We start from the raw sequence: 21,784 nt of genomic DNA on the forward strand, positions 1-21,784 counted from the left end.
AGTTCTTCAAGTGAACCCCAAACTGTTCGCATGGTTCCTTGGAGATCTTCTGCGCGCGCGGCACCAGCCGCCCCGTTAAGTTACGCGCAGTCGAGCGGGAACTCGCTAATATCTAAAGGCAAGTTCACGCCTGTGGTTTTCCGTACTGTTTTCGACAAAGAAAACACTACTCAACAGGCACTACGTTTTTTTTTTTTCCTGGGCTACTGTCATAAGCATCGGGATGATGCTCTTCACTGATGGGGGCAAATATCAAGAGAGCGTTTGCTATGGAGTGGAGCTATCAAGACGACGACGACAACGAAGTGTTAGCGTCGTGCGTGGAGGAGAGCTCTTCCAACCATACAGTTTCATACAATAATAACTAGAGGGGAAACTGGCGCTAGTGTCAGCGCGAACACGGCGGCGGCGTTTACGCTTGAATGGGAATGATAGTTCTGGAACCGGATTGCGTAGGATCCAAACGGGCCTATGGCTGCGCAAATTCTGTTTTTTGACAAAAAGAAAGCTCTTATTGTCTTATTACCCGGTTCGTTGTTTCCAAATTACATGGCAAACAAGAACGTTAGTGACCAAACGCTGTTTTTGTACGAAATAAAACGGAGCGTTTAAATAAAAAGCGTACGAAGCGTTCAGGAGGTTTGTGGAGCAGGTTTGCCATTTGCCGCCAACTGCAGCAGGACGCGGACTTCTTTAAAAACTAGTTCTAAAGGTTTCGGCGCTGGTAGTTTGTAATACTAAGAAAAGTTGTGTGCTCATAAAAAAAGAAACCGATTACCTTTGGCGAAGTTATTCTTGCCTGAATTAGTGACGTTCATCAAGCTGCGTTCCTATCAGCCGCCGATACTGCTGGTCTACGCCGTAGGAGCCGGCGTTCGCAAGAAAGGTGTGGCTATTCCAAGCGATTCGCAACCGTCGTCAGCTCGACAATACATTGCTCTGCCGAATGAGCAGCGCCGCATCTCGCACCATCTCCTAATTCGCAGACAACTTTGCCGCACAGAGCGCCGTCATTTGTGTTTTAGCACTCGCTGTGCCAGCAATGGATTGATAAGCCACCCAATTCGAAACTCCGGTTATAAAACATTCCACGCAGGCCGGCGTCAGTGTGCGCGCGGCATGCAGTTCAAGGAGAAACGTATTTGTGATACTTTTTTCAACACCCAGCGTAGGCAAATGCGTTCATGTAAATCGAAAACGAAAGCGAAACTGTCTGCATATTCGAATCCATAGTAACTTCTGCAACCCATCGAATTCCAATCCCAAACCAGAACTACCCATCACGCCCATTGAGGGGGTCGATCGCAGCGCCAGATTCCTCTCTAGTTGTTATTGTATGAAACTGTATGCTTCCAACGGCCCGCATGGAGAACGCTGATCAGATTCGGCAGAGCGGAGAGAAAGTCTCGCATTCGATCACGTTTCTGCTTGCTCTCTTTTGTGGCAGAAGTTCGCCTTAATAAATATACACTTGCCATTTTCCATCACTTCTGGCTACCCGTTCCCTACACGCAACACTACTACTCAACTGTTTGTTTCAAAGCTAGCGTGGTCCAAAGAAGTTCAAGAAAACACACTGAAGACCACTTTTTGCTTGAAATAAAAATTCCACGGCTGAAAGGGTTAACTTCAGCTATCCGTTGCGCTTCATTATACAATTTAACGCGCCGACGCAACGCAGGCGATGAGGCGCGCACTAGTGGAGGCTCCGGATTAATTTTGACCACCTGGGGATCTTTAACGCGTGTCAAAATCTCGAACACACGGGCGCGATTGCTTCTCTCCTCAATCAGCAAAGCGGCCGCCGTTGCCGGGAATCAAGCCCGCATCCTCAGCCACTTATTTCGTCACCCAAGGTGGAATACAGATATAAAATATAATAATCGCCGCCTCCCATCCCGCCTTCCACTACACGGATTGATTTTGATGCTGACAGTATCTCTTGAATGGCGGGAAATATAAGTAGATAAAGACTGGGACAATTGTGGTAATCACCTCAGCTTGAGCATGCATCTCGTAGGTGCTGACGGGAGAGTGCAGTTGCATTACTGCACCACAGTCCGCGTGCAAATGCCACAAACATCGCGGGCGATGTGAGAACTATACCGACGTTTGTGTCTCCTACGCAGGCGCCACTGCGCTGTCTTCTAAAGATTTTATCTAGCAACGCAAGCTGGTTTTCTGCGAAGTCGCCGTGCCTGTAAGAACGGAACTATTTAAGAGCAACTTTTACCTATTGTTTCCCGAAAAAGTGTCTTCGAATTCAACTAAAGTTGTGTTTCTGTTGATGATGTGATTAACAAACGCAATAGGCGGAATGAATAATATCGCGGAAATCAAAATATCTGCCGAAAACCGCAATATTTATTGCACGGGAGCTTGGAAAAATGTGTCCTATAGCCTAGCCGTTGGACATTTTGCTTGGTTTAACAGTAAGTAGCATCTCGTCCTGCGAAATTTAGGTACACTTCAGCTCTGGGATTGCCACCTGCGCAATAACCTACAGCCACGATCAAAAGTTTCTGGACCAGGGAAATGGCCATTTTAGGTTCCTATACAAGCCCGACAAACTGTCAAAGACATGCGAGATGGCGTATTTGTACTCAACTAATGAAAACTACCGCACATAGTATTCCGGGCTGACGCGCGGCAAAGAAATAACTCAAAATTGCTGCTTTCGTGGTCCGTAAACTTCTGATCTTGGGTGTACATAGATGACAAATGCTCTTGCGTGTTCCACTTGGCTTTAGGCTGTCAGTAGCAAGCTCAGAAGTGTTTTAAGCGGGGCGAGGTGGTACTGTTCCATGGCGGGTAACAGCGCGCAAGCTGTACGAAAGCACGAAAAGGGACAGACACAAACAAGCGCTTTCCATTTGCGAGACACAAACAAACACTGCAACGCTTGTTTGTGTCTCTCCCTTTTCGTGTTTCCGTACAGTTTGTGCACAACCTCAAAACGTGTTTCATTATTCCCTATACGGTAAGCAGTAACAATCCCACGCGCGTTGTTTTAATTTATTTCCATTTTATTTTATTGGTCCGTACATTTTTGCGGAACTCGCCGGACTGTGACCACTAGGAAAGAAGTCGTACGTGCCAGGGAAAACTCCATCATCGTAACATTGCAGCAGGCGAATTTTCTGGCAGTATGTTTCGTTGTATATTCTTATTTGACGGTTACCGCACTTGCTGGCGTATACGTCATCGCATGTTTTGCTCCAGCTTGACGTACTTCCTTCTCGCACCCACATCTCACAAGCTGAGCTGCACCCTTCCGTCTGGGCGGCTGAAAAAGAAATTTCCTACAATGTGAACCTTGAATATTGCAAAAGTTAAGAACTGCGGAAAATATGTCAACAAAAGTAATAATTTTTGAAATATGCATACACTTACCCCAAACATCCACTTGAAAGCCAGTATGCGCACAGGCAGTTCAGTGAATATCTATCTGTTTGTAAAGCCTCATGTATAAGGCAGACATACCATGACCCCGTTGTGCCAAAAAATAGGCAGTTTAAGGATCTCGACCACATTAAGGGGCCGAAAACATGAGATGGACAAGACCTTTGTTGTATACCTTAGCCAGCACCAGCCGTTCTTTCGCACACACATGAGCCTCGTCTGAACTCTCGAAAGATTGTACCTTCATTTGCTAATCGCTGGCCCTTTAGAGTCATTTTAAGGGAAACCCTGATATAAAGCTTTGCGATAGAAGAAAATCGACGAAAACGCTCCTCGAGGCACTTAAAGAAACTCTGAAAGAGGCTTTGCCGATACATGGGTGTTCGCTGTTTCAGATGAGTCGATGTTCTAGTAATTCCCTTCCTTTTGTTAGAGCGATGAGTATTAAAGGAGGTACTGCAAATCAAAACAGAGCCTTTTGGTTTGCTACGCATTTCCCCTTCCTTTCGCCTTTCTTCCGGCCCCTGTCCAGCGCTTCGCTCGGATATTTCGCATGATCCCTCGCCTCTCGGTGCAGTCTGCAAAAACGCCCCGTTGCGCGCGTCTGCTACAGCGACAGTACCGCGTCGCAAGCATCCTTTTGGGACGAGGCCATCTAACTCTCTGCGTTCCGTTTGCGCGGTATTTTCATTTCTCATTCTGCTTATGAATGCCGCCCTCCGCTCATGGTTGGAAGGGCTGAAAAGAGGAAGGGGGCGGCATTTTAAAGCAAAGCTTTACTACTTCTGTCCAGCGATTTGTGGAGGATCCGCAAGGTCACCTGTCGGGCGCTTCGACGCACCAACTGGCGCGGGCCGTGGGACGAGCAGCGCACAAATGAAACGCACGTGTCGCGCGCCGCCTTGAAACGCCGTGCATTCTGAGGAAGGTCGCGCCTGCTCACACCGGATGCGCTAATGGCCACCACATGGGGTTGACTCGCTTTTCCCTCTTCCCTGGCCCCCAGCGGCAAGAGGAGGGGACGATGAACAAGAGACGCGGTCCGGGCGCAGGAGAACTCGGCCCGCCGTCTTTGGGCTCCGCGCGAGCACTGTTTCCGAGCCGCCCGCCGGGCTGTAAATAAATGTATAGTTTTAGCATCAGACGCTGAGTTTGTCGGTTGAAGATACCCGGGGTGAGATCCTCAGCGCTGCTGCGGCTTGGAGGAGAAGCCCAGGGGAAAAGAACATCACGAAGATAACTCACCTTTTGACCGGAGACACACCCCCGGCGACACACCCCTCGAAGCGCATCGTGTGATTCGCCGGGACCGCTATTGGCGCCTGCGGGCGCCGACAGCTGTCGCCACCGCCGCTGCGGCCGAGACAGCCCACCACTTCCGCAGCTTCCTATGCATGCGGCGCTGGGTCGCTTCGGGCAACGTAATTCGCCTCGCGCCCGGGAACGGTGCGTTCGCCATGAATGAACGCCGCGTTCGCCCGGCCTCCTTCTGTGAGCGTCGCACGGAAGGCTTTGAGACGTGGCCGACAATACAGCTAAATCAAAGGTTAACCAAGCGAAAGCAAGACTCAGCCAGACTAAGCTAAGCTTTTGCTTTGCATATCCACGGTTATCTGAGCTAAGCCGTCGCCATTTTTACGGTTGCACAGCATGCCGAAAGATCAAGCCGAGATACCGACCCCGTCAGAGTCACCGCGCGGAAGTGGTGATCACTTGTGTTGGTACGTAATATAGCAGTCTAAAATATGTGAGCGAACGAGTAAAGAATCGCCTCCAAATTTCTTGAAGTGACCCCGTACATGCGTTCCGAAACGACTTTCACTTAAATATTGCCTAATTTCCCTCTGGTTCTCGCCAATGTTGAGCTTGGCCGTGTTGTGGTGACGCCATGCAAGCGCGTCCACACGCAGTAGTAGTAGCTTGCACTCCGTTATTCCTATCGGTTCTACACATTTATAACCGTAACAAAGATATTGACGCAGCTTGCACTAGTGGTGCAGGGCTGGAGAAACGGCACAGCTACTGGCCCCTCTTCCTTCGTCGGAGACCCGGCTGTTGCACCTCTAATGGATGGATTTCCTAACTTGCGGATGAAAGTTCTCTGCGACTGGCAGGCCCAGATAGTGTTTCCCACAGGCTTTCATATCTCTACTAACGTGAACCGCATTAGAACGCGCTGGAACTTGCGGGAACAGGCTTCGCAAACTGGGCGTGTGATCTCCCCACTTCAAGCGCGACCGCACGTGAATTGACGAGGAATACAGCACGCGAGAGATCACGCCACGAGCGATGGACAGAGTGTTCTCGAAGGTCGAGCTGGCCGACGCCAGGTGCTCCTCACGAGGCGCACGCTCACGTGCTCTCGCAATTTTTTTTTGAGCTTATTACGTAGCGCAAGCCCACGCCCAAGCCTGGACGACGCCCCGTGGTCCTCACGAAGCGCACGCTCGCGTGCACTCGGCTAGAGAGTTTCCTGATAACACTCCACGCCATAACTAAAAGCTTAAACAACTCTGCTGTTAAAAAGCAACCCAGGGTTGGACGATCCGGCTCAGGGCTTTGTTTGCGTGTGTCGTGCATTCGACTGCCCCCTTTCCCAGAGTACTTCTACGCGACCCTGCAAATATCAATTAGACAAGTACAGCGTAAGAGGTAGCATGGGCGGTCTAGGAAGAGTAGAATGGGTTTGGGGCCACGACTGTCCGTTTTCTGGATTCTGCATACAATTGTACAAAACAATTAAACCACTTTCGCTGTTTCCCCTGATGGCCTAGAACCGTTTTTGTCCTTATAAAGGCTGTTCCTTCATTTCTTGGGATAAGCAGTGCTGCCAATCGCCATGTTGCGGGTCTGGCGGCCGACCGCAGTCCTACATTTCCCTCCACCTTCCAACACCTACCTTGTATTTTTTTAAACGGATGGGAGGAAGCTATGCCTTTTCCATTAAAGACATGCCAATTTTTCAAAATACACACATCAGTACTTCTTCCTCCTTCCTCTGGAAGTGCAATTGGCTTTTCTAAGTGTAAGCACAAGTTCAAAATTGAATAAATAAAATCAATGGCGTATTGAGGTTTTAAGTGGTAGTTCCACAGTTCAATCAAATTTTTTTTTCAAATCGCTAATCAGATGCGCAGACCATGCCAGGAAAAACCACACAGAAAAAAACTACGAGCCTGCCAGGATTTGAACCCGCAACGTTGTTGGAGTGCCCGCGACACTTGAGGCCACTGCACGAAGTCTGCTTTTTTATCCCAACAAAAACAGCTTTGTTTGCATTCTAAATATTCAGTGTCGAAATCGTGAATGGTCATCATCGCTGCACCGATGAGATCCTCATCATCGGTGCCCACATTCGCGTGAGCAGTTCTAGTTCGAGCTTCTTCGTCTTTCTTTCAACGTCATTGGAAACTAGAACAACCACCGTATCCCCGGGATGTCGCGGCCCTTGGTGCCTCCTCCTATTTTACATTTCTGTGCCGAAACGCGGGATAAAGACCCATCTGTGATTTGGAGTCTTCCAACCTTCGGCCTTTTGAAGTAGGACTCCTGGATGGGGACCACGAACCGCTGTAATTGACAAAACCAGGGGTGCCATTCAAACCCGACCAACTTGGTTGGCATATGAGACGACGACGAATCCTCACCTCCTATAATTTCCCTCGAAGGGCAGCGATTTCATAAACCGGGAGAGGAATGCTGCAGCGCATCGCGCGACGAAAGGCGTGCTTCGTATGCAACAGGATTTGAGTTTCGCTCTGTCTAGGATGCACTATCACAAACTGACGATAAAAAGTAAAAAAGAGAGGATAATAGCTCGACCACTGTTCAAAGAAGCAAACGCAGTTTTTGGCTAGTCCGGTATAAGCAGTGATGTTTGGCATGTGTTGACGAGCTTTCTGCGCCTGTAACGGAAAGCTGAAATTGGATTAAGATTGTTAAACGAGGAAATTTATCAATTTATCGACATCAATCATTTACAGTCGAGCACGGATATATCGAACACGGCTATATCGAATTATTGTCTATATCGAACTCATAAATTATCCCCTTGAAAATTTTGTGTAAAAGTATAGGAATTCGTACGTTTATATCGAACCGTATTTTTCCCAACATTGCGTATATCGAACGCCGCGCGAGCTCGAAGGTGCTCTTCGGCGGTCGCTGCACCCCCGATTGAGGTTGAGGAGGATGTGGAAGAATGCGCGGGCATGGCGAAGAACGGCTTGCGGAACTAATCCTCCCTACCGGAACGAATTTGCGCTTGCACAGTCGGGCCACGCTACCGGCCGCCGTAGCGTTAGCGGACGGAGCCCGGTATGCTAAATCTCTCTAGGCACACAAGCCCGAATGCTCGGAAAATGTGACAATGCCAGGTAGGGATGCCCTAGCGTCACTAAATAAGCTACGCTTATTAGTGACGCTAGGATGCCCCGACTGCGCACGTCCTTTCTTTTTTGCGGCTGCGTACGTTCCCCGGCTTGTCAAAAAAGTTTTTTTTTTCTCTCTCTCAGGGTCTGTCTTCCCCCGATGTCGTCGAGGGAAAGGGAAGAGGGAACGAAGGCGCTGGCAGCCTCCTTCTTTTGCATTTTGCTGCTGTTTGGCGAGTTGTCCCGCACCTTTCGGAGATCACTGTTTCTCTCGGAGATGACCATCGCGAGCGCTTTGTCGGAGTCCGTTCAGAGAGCCTTGGAATTGTTACCTTCAAAGTTCTTGTGGTACGTGCGCATTGTTCTTTTGCGTGCGTGTTGTGCATGGTGTGCGAAGGCGCAGCGTACTGCTGGAATTTTTTAGTTGTGCAGCCTTGAGAAGATCGAGACCAGCGTCTTTAATTTCATTTCCAGTACGAAGAAGCAGGCGAAGATCTGCGATTTTTTTTCACGGAAATAAAGCGTCCTGTTGCGTCCTGAGTGCGGAATTAGTTGTCAATCTTGAATGCGACGATCGGTAAGTGATCGTCCGCCATAGGTGATGTCTCAGAGCCCATTGTTTTTATATCGAATTTTTCATATATCGAACTATTTCGCGATCCCCTTGGAGTTCGATATATCCGTGTTCGACTGTATACGAGGATTTTGCAACTACCGTAGAATATAAAGCTAAAATCATGCATGCTATAATTCGGTTATTTCACAGATTGAAAGACGAAAAATGTGAAACAATTGAACTCTGCGAATTCATCGAGACAATGAATTTATCGAAAACCTCCAGCACGTTTTTTACATTAACTACACAGTCGTATGACCCACATGATTTTAAAAATCGTGATGAGGAAGCCTTTTGACAGGAACTGTGATTGCTTCACATGTTCTACCACAAGCATAAAATGAGAAGATGAAATATTCGTTGGGGCCACGTGACCCTCAAACCAAAGATGTCTTGCATTTGCGCTCGTTTGAAGAGTTCCCAGCTAGACCCGGAGCGAGACAGGCTGCTCACCTAGTGCCGTAACCATGCTACTTGCAGCTCCTTATGCCATATTTACTAGCGTAAAACCACGAATGCTTATCCTGAGAAATAGAAAGTGCAAGACGAGCCGCACATATTTTCAACGTATAGACCAGAGATGCACAGCCCTTTAGAGAGCGATCAAGATGCTTATACAAGAGAAGCAACGAAGGATGCAGCTGTGGGTACCGGAGAACGCACTCGAGAGCCAAGAGTACAAGGCAGCCCCATTCGAAGATCAAGACAGCATCCGATAACGACAATCGACTGTGAGAGTGGAGAACCTGCGAAAGAGTGCCTTCAAGAAACTGTTTTGAAGCCACCGTGAAAACCCCGAGGAAGTCCCCATCAGTCTACAAGACCATCGAAGACGGGCTCCACATTTCAGCCTGGCTGCTTCGTCTGCACCGACACTCTGGCGTGTTTTCAAAGGACAGCACCTGTCGTAGTCTCCCCGTCTGTCTACCTCACCGGATCGGACAGGAACGAACGTAACCTGGTAACGTGTCGCGGACTGACCACGGCTTCTTTGTGTCCGGGGAAGATGTAGAAACTGTATGGATTATCATCATTGTGGCACCGATCAGATCATCATAAACGGTGCCCGCGTTGGGGTGAGCAACTCTAGCCCGAGCTGCTTCCTCTTTCTCGCATTACCATTTCTAAATAGAACAACCACTGTATCACCGGCACGTCGCAGCCCCTGGTCTACCCTTCTATTTTATTTTCAGTAAATAGAGATGGGACACGTGGCTGTTGAGTTATAGACAAATGAAATGAGAACCCGAAAATATGAATACGAACAGCAAAACCAATGAATATAGATAGTGGAGATAAAATAATGGCGGGCGAGTAGTATATTTGCGAAGACATCTTTTCAATTTCTGTTACTGTAATGCAGTCACGCGAAAATTTGTATTTTACGGAAAGAAATCGCGCTATTTCTGTGCTCGGGTTCATATTTTTACCCTCGCATCTCGTTTGTCGATGACTGCACATTCCGATACATTACACTGCATATAATCTGGTTCAGGTGAGGATGCTGCTTGCTTCCCCACCTTTTTTTCATTTTATGTCCCTCTTCTCTAATTCTGCTGGTTCAGTTTGCGTAAAAAAGAGGCAGAATGGTAGTGAAAAAACCTGAATGGTGGCAAAAACAAGGGGGGGGGGGGGGGCGGACACTAACACACCTATGACGAGAAAAAAACTGGATGCTTCTGACACATTCAGGACTGGCATTCTCGTGTGGTTAAGGGTAATCAGTCACACTCCGACTGTACGTGGAAAGTTCTACTGGAACAAAAGCACAGGGTGTTGGATTTTGCTGCATGCTAGCTGGTCGCTCGCTTCATAACCGCTTGAAGCGCTCTGCGTCCTTTGTTTTGAAGATTACCGTAGCATGGCAGCAACGCACAAGGGCCTAGCACAGTTCAGTGTCATTTGGCTCTGCATTCTGCATTGTAAGCCTCCTGTGGTCCGGCTTTATTTCGGTACGTGTGTGGCCGACCATACAGCCGGCAGAATGGGCGCTCCACCAGAAGTCGAAACGTCTTTCGTGGCGACACAATGCACGAATCAATCGGACACGCTCTGACAAACACCCACCTAGCATACTGACGCGCATTTTGTCGCGCGCACTCAAAAAGCCACACAGAGCTTGCGCTTGCTAAGAAGGAAGGAATAAAGGTAAAGGAAAGGCAGGAATGTCAACCAGGCTGTGGCCTATTTTGCTTTCCTTGACGTGGGGAAGGGGAACAATGGGAAAAAAGACGAAAAGCAGTAAAAGAAGGGAAAGGTAAAGAGAGAGCGTAAAGAGGTGTGGCCAGCGCCACGGCACTATAGGCGATAGAGTTCATTGACTTCATAGAGAGCAGCACCTTGCGCTACAGTCTGCTGTTAAGAGATTTGTGATTGTATATACACGCCTGCTAGGGTAGCATGGATCCAAGCACAGAAGGGTGGACAATGTGGGATTTTGTGCGTAATAAGGCACAAAAAACGTCCTTGTTAAATTGAACTGATAAATAACCAAAGTTCCTACATGGTTACTGCAAAAATCACGATACCGTTGCAGAACTCTTCACCGCAAAAGCTCCTCTGGCTTTCGCAAATTGAAACGCCAACAACCTAATATAGCAACACGCTCAAAATGAATCAGATAGAGCGTTAATTGTCGTGACCACTGCACTGGAAGCAATTCGGATTATACCATTTCTATTGTTCAGTTACTTTGAGCTTTAAACAACACGCCCTAATATGGCGCTAAGTTCGAAAATCCCTGGTGACCAGGCCACCTACCGGCACCTGTATAACCCACTTGCTTGTCCACTTCCTTCCCATAATTTCCCCCAGGAGTAACACCAGAATTAGGAATAAACGACCAGCTTGGCCGATATGTTGGTTTTCTTGCTTCCTCTGCTGGTTATAATATATGTATAATAGCAAGTATCCAACTGTTCAAACCGCAGTTAGTTGAGAATCCTAAGGTGAATGGATAATGAAATTTTAGAACGCTTAGCCGAATACGCCGGGCTGAGTTAAGTGTCACCTGCAAGTGGAAGATTTTAAAATCTTGTGGGATTCAATATGATTGGCAAAATATATCGACTAAAAATCGCAGCCAACACAAATGGTTGAAAAAAGACAAACAGCCACTTTACCTGCATCCCAGTGCGGCGTTTGTACAACCGAGCAGTGGCCGTCCGTGAACAGAAACTGGTACTTGGCGATGACAGTGCGTCCTGTAATGAGCACGAATGCTATTTAGTGTTCTCAACGCGCGTTTAGCGACAACCTTCTTCCTGCATTTTTCATCCCAGGGTTGGAAGAGGGGCTTGTTTGTAACCAATATGTGTGGACTCTACCGCGGCAACGGTGGCTTACAGAAACCTTTTGGTTGTGTTGTTTCACCTTTTGTAACTTCAAATCCATTCGTGACAATGTGTTGAGTAGCGCTATGCGTTATATAGTGATTTTTTTGCATCATCTCACGTAAATGCAACGCTGCTTTACTCTGCGCGATAATTCAAGTCTGGGCAATCTCTAGCTGACAACCTCTAAAAATTTGATAGCCCTATTCCCCACATTACACATACCGCATTACACTGGAGTGGAGCAACTATGTCGATGCCTCCGTGCTCGAAAAGATGCAAACGCAAATGACGCTGCTATTTTCTGCTGATACTCCAATAGTGCTTCCCCCTATTTAAATTCGGGAAATATTACGAATCCAAAACAAGTAAGGATGTCTTTTGAAGAGTAAAATAAATCAGCGCGAACATACAAAGCCAAAAAATTATTGCTGTGTCTGAACATTCCCTTGTGTGCAACTACACTGCGCAAAACTTATGCTGAATAAACATGCTTGGTTGCAGCAGTACTTTGTTCTGAAGAAGTGCATGTATATAAGTCACGCCTAATTCCTATGGAGCACAATCCTTTCCATCCCTATTCTTATATTCTTGTTTCTAGCAAGATAAAGTTCAAACGCTGCTTGCAATCGTAGAAGAACTTGACTTTTATCAACTTTGTGCGTTTGATATACTTACAAAGAAGTTGTTTCGCCCAACACATATGTTTAAACTAGGAAATAGTTTGTATATTGGAGAAACACAGGAAAACTTGGAACACCGTACAAACAAAATCGTTAAACACGGGGGGCCCATGTGCATGGTTGGAATTATGAATAGTTTGTACCGTCTAACTTAACTGAACTGCTGCTGTACTTTTTAGCAACGATTACGTTGTTTGGTATAATATTGGTAACTGGAGCGAGCGCATCTTAATATTCTCTCTGAATGCCATAATTATTTTATGAAATTATTTCCAATCCAAGCAGCCGCAATTTCATCAGAGAAAAGTTTTTGAGTGAGTCTTTAGAGCAGAACTAAGCTTTAGTAAGCGTTTTACCGCAACGACTGTCCTAACTGAAACTAGGAATAACTGCTCAGTTGTTTTTATTTACTGTACTGGAGGAAATTCGCTTACCAGGAAGAACTCGCCTGGCGTAACTGCGAGAAATTTTATCTTATAAACACAATTTAAGGGTTAATTTTGACGGATACCACTTTGACCAGTATTTTTAAGGCAGCTTATATTCCCCTAAAGCAATCATGGTGACTCATTCGTTTTGCATTTCATAAATTAACTTCGCATAAACTTGCTAATTAAATAAAGCCTCAAGATCGCAACTACCACAAAAAAAACTGTCCGGGCACTGTACGTTGGAAAAGGCAGTAATAAAGAACACGCAAACTCATTTCCCACAATTTTACTGCATAGAACATCTAAACGTGGGAGAGCTGTCTTTATACAGTCCCATTAAAGATATTTTCCGCAAAATAAACGCCCCACCTTCGCCGTAGTGCTGTGTTGCTGTTAGGATATCACCGTTTGTATCATACTCCGATGTAATGTTATATCTGCAGGAAAGACAAGATGAATCGTCAATTTGTAATGGTCGAAAAACTTCGCAAGGAACTGTACACTTTCTATGCGCAGTCGGGGACGACCACACATCATGTATTTCATAAACGTATTCAAACGTTTCTCTATATTTGTGATCCACAGGGCAGGAACGGCACTGCTCGGTTATAAGGACGTTCAAAGTAATTGGTACCGACATCTTTTTGAAATACCGGGTTTACGGTGAAACTAAAATACCATTTTTTTTCTTGTGGCAACTGGAGAAAACCGAGTAAATATAAAAAATTGCATTGTAAGCACATATAAAAATTGTAAGCACATATAAAAAGAGTTACTCGCGCTTTAATCGGCGATTTTCAGGAGACGAGTCAGCGGCGAAATGCGCCTTATCTCACAACTACAAATTCGTTATAATTTTAGGTCTGTGTGACGGCCCCTGTTATAAGTATAACCTCGATCAATACATCGAGACGCAAATTGCCCACTTTCTGTGAAAGTTGGTAAAATTTTCTTCCCTTTCTTACCCTGTCGTCCTAAGTATACACAATACCGTCTCCCTTTAAAATATTTGTCTTGGCACGCGGGTCAAAATAGGCGGTGTTAGTAACCAAAATACACTGGAAAAACTGTTACTGCTCCAAAGAATGAAAAGCCAGACAAAGTTTTAAAAACGACAGTATTTCTTGGCTGCTCACATGCGAAACTTTTGGTCTGTATGTACGTCTGTGTGTATGCCTGTCTGTCCCTCGATTCAGCCGCCCGGCCAAAAGTTAAAATGAATTTTTTAACAAGGGGTTCGTATAGCCGAAACATTTTTCAGTCTAGTTAACTTGAAATGTGTTTCAGTTTTGTCATTATTGTTCAGCAAAACGATCACACTACACATACTGAGGAAGTGAATACATAGCTAGTGTTTGCAGTTCTTTAATTAAAAGTTGATATATGATGGAGTTTTACCAAAACACAATAAAAAGAAATACTTTGAAAATGTCTGTTAACCACAAAACAAATAGGCTGGCGATTACGATGGTCCCTAATGCAAACTTTGGGCGCAGCTGTTTAGCTGTTTTGACTGTGCAAAATATGTTGAGTAAAAGAATGTCAGACACATATATATGTATCGCAACAGAAAAAGTTTATTTTTTTACATTTTGCTCAACCCAAGACATACCACTGCAGCTTACGAAGGAAGCAGTGGACAAACTTAATAACCACAGTAAAACATCTATCTTCGCCTTCCATTGTTAGGGGCATTCGACAACGTTTCGCACCAAGCCATTCTTCAATGCCTCGCATCTACAAACTGTGGCGAGCGCACATTCCAATACTTCGTCTCATTCCTCACCCAGTGCACAGCAACAGTGGGCATAGGACACCTTCGACATAACGCATTCCAACCCATACAGAAGAGCACCCCACAGTGATCGGTAGTATCCCCAGTACTCTTCAACGTCAGCATGAAAGACTTGCCACCCCCCTAAAACCCATTCCGAACCTACGCCACGCTATATACGTGCACGACCTGACGATCTGGGTCTCCAATGCATCTCCGGACGACCAGCAAGACGCACTTTAAGCAGCCATTCAGGTGACAGAACAATAGCTGCACGCCCGAGGACTCCATTTTGCCCCCGAAGTCTCCCCTTTTAACCCTGTGCAAAAAAAACATATAAGAAACGTCCAGATCCCGTACCAGATCCAGAGCTTACCATTAATGACGAACCCATCCCCAATGTCCCACACCTGAGACACCTAGGCCTCACCATACCAAAAAATAACTCAGGCCCCCAGACTATCCTTCCCTTGCACCGGACTTTAAACCAACTTACGCATCTCATCCGCAGGGTCTCCCATCAGGGATTTTGGCTAGAAGAAACTGACACCCTGAGCATCATTCACGCCATCCCCATTACCCGGGTTACGTACGGGACACCGTACTTGGCCCTACAACCCTCGGAGAAGGGAAAGCTAAACATCGTCATACGCCAAGCCTAAAGGAAGCCCTTGGACTACTTTCAAAAACAGCAACAAGAAAACGTCTACAGCTCAACGTCCATAATACATGGGAGGAACTGGAAAAAGCTAATCGCATCTCGCAACTCCCTCGGCTCAAGCTCACGCCAACATACAAGGCTACACTTACCCGGCTCGGCTACAGGCCTCCCCCAAAATGCGAACAGAGGCACCGCATCCATCTAGCCATCCGAAACTCCGCCACAGTCTCACTCATTCCTAGGAATATGAAACCCGTTTACAACAAACCACGCCGAGAAGCCCGGATACGAGCCCCTACACAACGATTCCCAGCCTCTCAATTTACTCGTTACACGAATGCATCTCCGTACCACCAACAACCCGCCTATGCCGCGAGCGCCACCGACGCACTACCGATACAAAACTGACGGCTGCTACAGTTCCTACGACATCTATTGAGGCAGCAGAAGAACTTGCCATCACTTTCCCGGACTAGAGGAGGCCCCCCACCGGGTGGGCGCTCAACCATCAGCGCCTGAAGCACGTCTTAATAAAGTTTTCACTCACTCACTCACTTACTCACTCACTCCTGCATTTTGTCATTCCTTAAGAAACCCCCTTTCCCAGTCCTTGATTGTCCTCAAGGAGGTCTTGTGGCCAGAGAAGTGGACTTATATATGATGGAGTTGCTGCACCAGTGGCTGATTCTGAAAGGGTTACAGCGTTGGTAGGCGTTACGACGGACAGGAACAGAATGTTCTCGCACATGAGTGGTAGGAAATTGCTGTTTCCCTTGATGTCTACATTAAATTGCCTCATCTGTAACATCGGTGTAGATCGATGGTCGGCTAATCTGAGGAACAGGAAGTGCACCACGTCTTTGGTAAGCGTGGTAGACGGCCACTATCAGCGAGCGGTTGTTCAACTTTGCGGTACATACCTCGCCATCTTCATCAGAAATACCAAGCACTTCGACGGGCATTGGTAACCAACCCATACGCAAGTAGATAGCCACTCCCACCGCTCTGTTGCAACCTCTGCTGGCGCCGCAGCAGCTTATTTATTTATTTATTTATTTATTTATTTATTTATTTATTTATTTATTTATTCAAGATACCCTCATGGCCCCAGGGGCATTACTGAGGGGAGTGGTACATGAGCAGTACAACACAAACAAAAAATGGCAAACATAAGACGCCTTGGCAACGCGTGTACAAGGCAAAGGAAAAAAAGATAGTGATACAGCTAAAAATCTGTAGGCGTGTTCATACTCGTAATGAAACACGTACCAAAAACAAATACGACATGACAATGACAAAGTGTAAATGCTACTGTGAACAGATGACCCATGAAAAAGAATTACAAGACAAAGTACAGTAGCGGAACATATGAAACATTGGACAAGGAATGAAATACTTCACTCAGCTGATAGAATACAGGTCATTCAAACGTTTTTTGAATTCATCAAAATCGTTGATAAGCGCAATTGATGCTGGTAGGTGGTTCCACTCTGACGCTGTGTTAGGAATAAATGAGTTGGAATATGCAGCCGTGCGACAACGCGGAATGCCAACCTTGCGAGAATGATCAATGCGTCGTGAAATGTAAGTGGGAGCGTTTAGGAGTATATTTTTAAGTGCAATGCACTTCTTAAGCGACCCTGAACCTGCGTCCACCGGCGATGTCCGCGCACGTGGAGATGGGCGCGCGCAGCCTGGCCGCTGACATAGCACATACCCACGTGGGGGATTGGCCAGGAATCTCCTCGTCTTCCTTGGCAACGGGGGGAGATGGGCGCGCGCTGCCTGGCCGCTGACATGGCACATACCCACGTGGGGGATTGGGCAAGAATCGGGCGTGAGAAGGGCTAATGCACCTGCTTGAAGGAGTACTGACACGAAATTTCAAAGATGAGATCCGCTCTAGCAATCAAGTACAACGACAACACAAATAGGTGTCTGTGAATAAATGCATCTTTCTTTCTTTGTAGTTGTGTGTGTGTGTGATCTCTCTTTCGCGAACATTACCGAACCGCGCAAATTCAACTCGTGCATTCGCACTTTCACATTCTTCCCCTCGGGGAAATGCGGGGAATTTTTTTAGGTCTGTGTTCAGATGATAAATTTTAAAGAATAGGGAAAGACGTGCTACCTTGCGGCGCAATGCAAGATTGGGTAGTGATAATGCATTTTTCATTGCGGTGACACTAGCTAGACGGTTATAATTACCAGTAATAAAGCGAGCTGCACGGTTTTGAACCGCTTCAAGTGCTTCCGTTAGTAATTTGGTGTGATTGGTGCGGCATACTCAAGTTTAGACCTGACTAATGAATTATACAGAAGAAGCTTTACAGATGACGTTGCAGCTTTAAAATTTCGTTTCAAATAACCTAACATGCGGTTAGCATTTTATATAATGTACGTTGCATGCTTATTCCAGATAAGATTAGAAGTTAAGAGTACACCAAGATATTTGTAGGAGGTAACAACCGATAGTGTAGTGCTGTGAATGTTATAGGCGGGAGCAACTGACGCAGCTCGACGCGAAAACCGCATAACTTTGCATTTATTTGGGTTAAGACTCATTTTCCATTTAATGCACCAATCCAAGATGTGGTCAAGATCAGCCTGTAGTAAGACGGTATGATTAGTAGTTTTGACTCCTCGGTAAATTAAGCAGTCATCAGCAAAAAGTTTAATTGAGGAGGTAATAGAATTAGTTAAATCATTAATATAAACTAGGAACAGAAGAGGTCCTAATACGAATCCTTGGGGAACTCCTGATGTAACAGATATGGAAGAAGAACAGTGATCGTTAGCAAAGACATACTGGGAGCGATTAGTAAGGAAGTATTCTATCCATGTTAGTATGTTAGCGTCAATATTCAAGGCTTTCAATTTGGTTAGAAGCAAGTTATGCGGCACTTTATCAAAGGCTTTACTGAAGTCTAAATAAACGCAATCTACTTCGGAACCTTTGTCTAGAATAGATAATAGATCATCAGTAAATGTCAATAGCTGTGTTTCACAGGAAAAGAACTTTCTAAATCCATGTTGTGCCGGTGTGAAAAAAGACGATGATTCCAGGAAACGCGTTAAGTGTGAAACTATGATGTGCTCCATGATCTTGCAAGGAATACTGGTGAGAGATATTGGTCGATAATTATTGGCCACATGCTTATCGCCAGATTTGTGAAGTGGAACCACCTTACCTATTAACCAGTCCTCGGGTAGAATTCCAGTCTCCAGTTATTGTTGAAATATTTTGTACAAAATAATAGCAGAGTAAATGTTAGTATTTTTTTAGTATTTTACTGTTAATATCATCCGGTCCAGCAGAAGAACAGATTTTGAGGCGATCAATTATTTTAACAATCCCATCAAAGTCAAAAGTGATTGGATCCATTGGAAGCATAGTTTGGCAAGTGTATTCTGGTAAGCATTCATTACTGATGGGAGAAAAAGCTTGCCTGAATGTTTCGTTAAGCAAGTCGGCACTCTGACTGGGCGGCAAAAGAGTTAATCCAGAGTCATGTAATATATTGCCGATTTGTCGGTCATGTTTACTACGCTCCAAAATTTTTTTGGATTATTTGTTAGCATCGACGGCAAAGTGACGGTATGAAACTTGTGTTTAGCTTCTTTAAGAGTTTGTTTAAACATCCTGGTGTGCTCGCCGAACCTCGACCAAGATTCAGGATTTCCTGATGATCGTGCTCTTTGAAACAACCGGCGTTTCTTGCTTGCAAGTCTTTTTAGCGTTTGGTTATACCACGGGTAATGTCGATTTGTGGTGATGGTTTTTCGTGGAATGTGTGTGCAAATTAAGCTATGGAGCTTCCTTTTGTAAATAGACCAGTTTTGTTCGACCGAACGTTCATTAAAATGTGTCATATATGCGTCAATAAATTCCTCCAGGGCGTTGTTAATGGCACCAAAGTTGGCTTTCGCATAATTACGAATTGTTTTTCTTGAATTAGGTGATGTGCGTGCGGTAAGCTTAACGTAACGCTGAGTAAGCAATGGTAGCTAATTCCGGGTAGGTAGGTTATACTTGACACAAGATTGGGTGATGCGGTTAGCACTAAATCTAATATGCTGGACGCGGATGGTGCTACCCGAGTTGGTTCGCTTATGAGCTGTGTTAACGAAAATTCAGAACACACGGCTAAAAAATCGCATGACTCACTCAGCCTGTCATTTATGACATAGGACGGGTTGGACCAGTCGATTTCAGGAAAATTAAAATCTCCAAAAAGAAAAACTGGAAGATTAGGAAACATGTTATGCGCGGTATGAAGAGCATCCCTCAGGTCCGTGCAGAAACCAGTGCGAGCCAAGGGTGGTCTATAACAGACGCAGAACAAAAACTTCTTATATATGATGGAGTTGCTCTGTTAATTTAAGCTTTCGGCTGTGCGAAGTACGCCTCAGGAAGGGACCGTGAACGTCTTAGGAAGCGAATACCCATCATCGTCAAGCGCACTCGCCCCCCCCCCCCCCCCCCCGCCCCCATGTTTTCGCCAAGCTTCGCGCAGGCGAGCATCTCGTACGGGTACAGCGTACTGCCCCCGCACACTTTGATGATGATGGTGGTCGATGATGATGTCGATGATGATTGCTAGTGGTACCCCCCCTTATTTCTTCTGTTATAGGTGGTAGCTGTCCGAGGCAATATTACCCTCTCTGCTTTTCGTCCACGAGAAATCTAATCTTTTCGTCGGCTCGACATCCTTGAAGTTAACTCCCTGTGTGCTACCCTTAAATCCTACAGCTTCTGGAAGACGAATATCTCCCTCAAGTAGAGTGAGATGGATACCGTCGCATTCTACCACTATGTGCCCAAGCGTAGAAGAGTATCGGAGAAACGTATCACGCCGCCACGGCGAACCACCCTCTCCTCACAGTCTCCCCCTTTGCTTTCTTTCACATTTCGGTTTTCCCATCGTTCGCTCGGTTACACCGCCATCCCCGCCGCGAAAGCTCAGATGGAGCCGCCGAAGGGCTGCACCCAAGAATGTCACCCGACCTTGGCGCTCGTGTCTCCAGTGCTAAGTCCCGACTATTAAGAGGGATGGCGCAGCAGTGCTAACGCGGCAAACGTGAACCCAGAAAACGTTCAACGGGTTAACCGATACAGCAGGGGAAATGTGTGAAAGGTGAGTGGGTGAGATAGAAGAGGCAGCTGCGCTTGCATGGGCATTAGAAGACTATCATCTTTTGAAAAAACTCGCAGTGATCCGAGCAGATTCCTACTATTATAAACGAGAAGGTCAAAAACGAAAATAGCATGCCCAGCTTTTCAAAAGCTGTCTGGGAGACACCAATTCGACAGGTAAAATTTGTCCTAAATATTTAATTCAAAGTACCAATCGCGATCCCTCATTAACTAATCATTATTCAGATATAGCTATGTTCCATGTCCATATAACACAAATAAAAATCGCAATTCTCCTGCCGAACTTGAAAATGTCACGCAGAACATAATCGGCAACAAAACCCCTTTCTGGCTGCTAGGTTGTGTAATTTAAGAACACTAACCACGGAGAACATGCCAAAGCAAAAATTTTAATCGTCAAACCTTTCGTTTAAAAAGCTGGAGTAGCGCATTCGGCGTCCAAATTCAAAAAACACGATCTAAAAGCACATTATAGTTAAACCCTAGGTAGATTGTGCTGTATTATGCCAACATTATTTTATTAGCAGTAATCTTATTCTTCTGGCAGTTAGGCGACCCTAAACGTCTCCACAGGAAAAGGCCAATTATTATACAACTTCGCCTCAAGGATAGATTATTTCTGGGCATTCCAGGAAGAAATAACCTAAATAAATTGCGAAATAAAGTGGCTTCTGTGTTTTCTTGATACGTCATACTCCTTTATTTTAGAAGGTTTTCCGTAATCGTAACCACGCGTTGGGGAGGGGGTAGCACGACAGGTATTGAAGTGTATAAAGGCTTTCCGCTCCTGATCAATGAAATGTATAGTTTGATGAATATTCGTATATCCCCGAAGATACAGCTCCGCTTTGACTTGCACTGTAAGTAAAGAGACTTACCCACTTCCGGACGTTATGTTATACCACTTTGTGCAGTACCGAGCAGTGTGACAACTTCCATTCAAAGATATTTTCGAGGCCATAGTGCACTTTATGTTATCGCCTTGGTTGCGATTGTTGTAAAAGTTTCGGTACATTAGGTACATATTATCGCCAGGCCCGCTTTTAAACTGGAACAAGAACGACGTTAGCCATGGCATTACTTTCACTTATTGTCTGTAAATTTTACAAAAGGCGTAGTAGTTTGTAGAGTACCTTTCACAACTTTTTGCAAACACCAAGTGTTCATGCAATACTGCATATAACAGAAAATTGGCTCATGCATTTATGCGGAGATCACGACAAACGTTTCTGCGCCGAGTCTCCCCATTTAGCGCGGCATCAGCCTGAGGCGGCTACTTCCCCCGTGGACGTTCCAAAAGGAAACCACGTACACGCTGACGATAAACTGCCCTGCCGCCTAAATCCGTCTGGCGTTC

The 21,784-nt window shown here is 45.8% G+C and overlaps 1 long non-coding RNA gene across 1 annotated transcript; it reads right to left on the reverse strand.

Annotated features, from left to right (window-relative positions):
- Positions 1 to 3,026: 3,026 nt before the first annotated feature.
- Positions 3,027 to 21,443, reverse strand: LOC144172539 (uncharacterized). The gene is made up of 4 exons (XR_013323039.1): positions 21,306 to 21,443; positions 13,204 to 13,271; positions 11,511 to 11,591; positions 3,027 to 3,286 (listed from the first exon to the last, which is right to left on the reverse strand). It is a non-coding gene; the product is annotated as an uncharacterized LOC144172539 (long non-coding RNA).
- Between the last annotated feature and the right edge of the window lie 341 nt (positions 21,444 to 21,784).

Source organism: Haemaphysalis longicornis, unplaced genomic scaffold (genome assembly GCF_048455015.1).
Source record: "Haemaphysalis longicornis isolate Haplotype H1 unplaced genomic scaffold, Haemaphysalis longicornis Haplotype H1 scaffold_23, whole genome shotgun sequence".
In the NCBI taxonomy this organism is placed as follows: Eukaryota; Metazoa; Arthropoda; class Arachnida; order Ixodida; family Ixodidae; genus Haemaphysalis; species Haemaphysalis longicornis.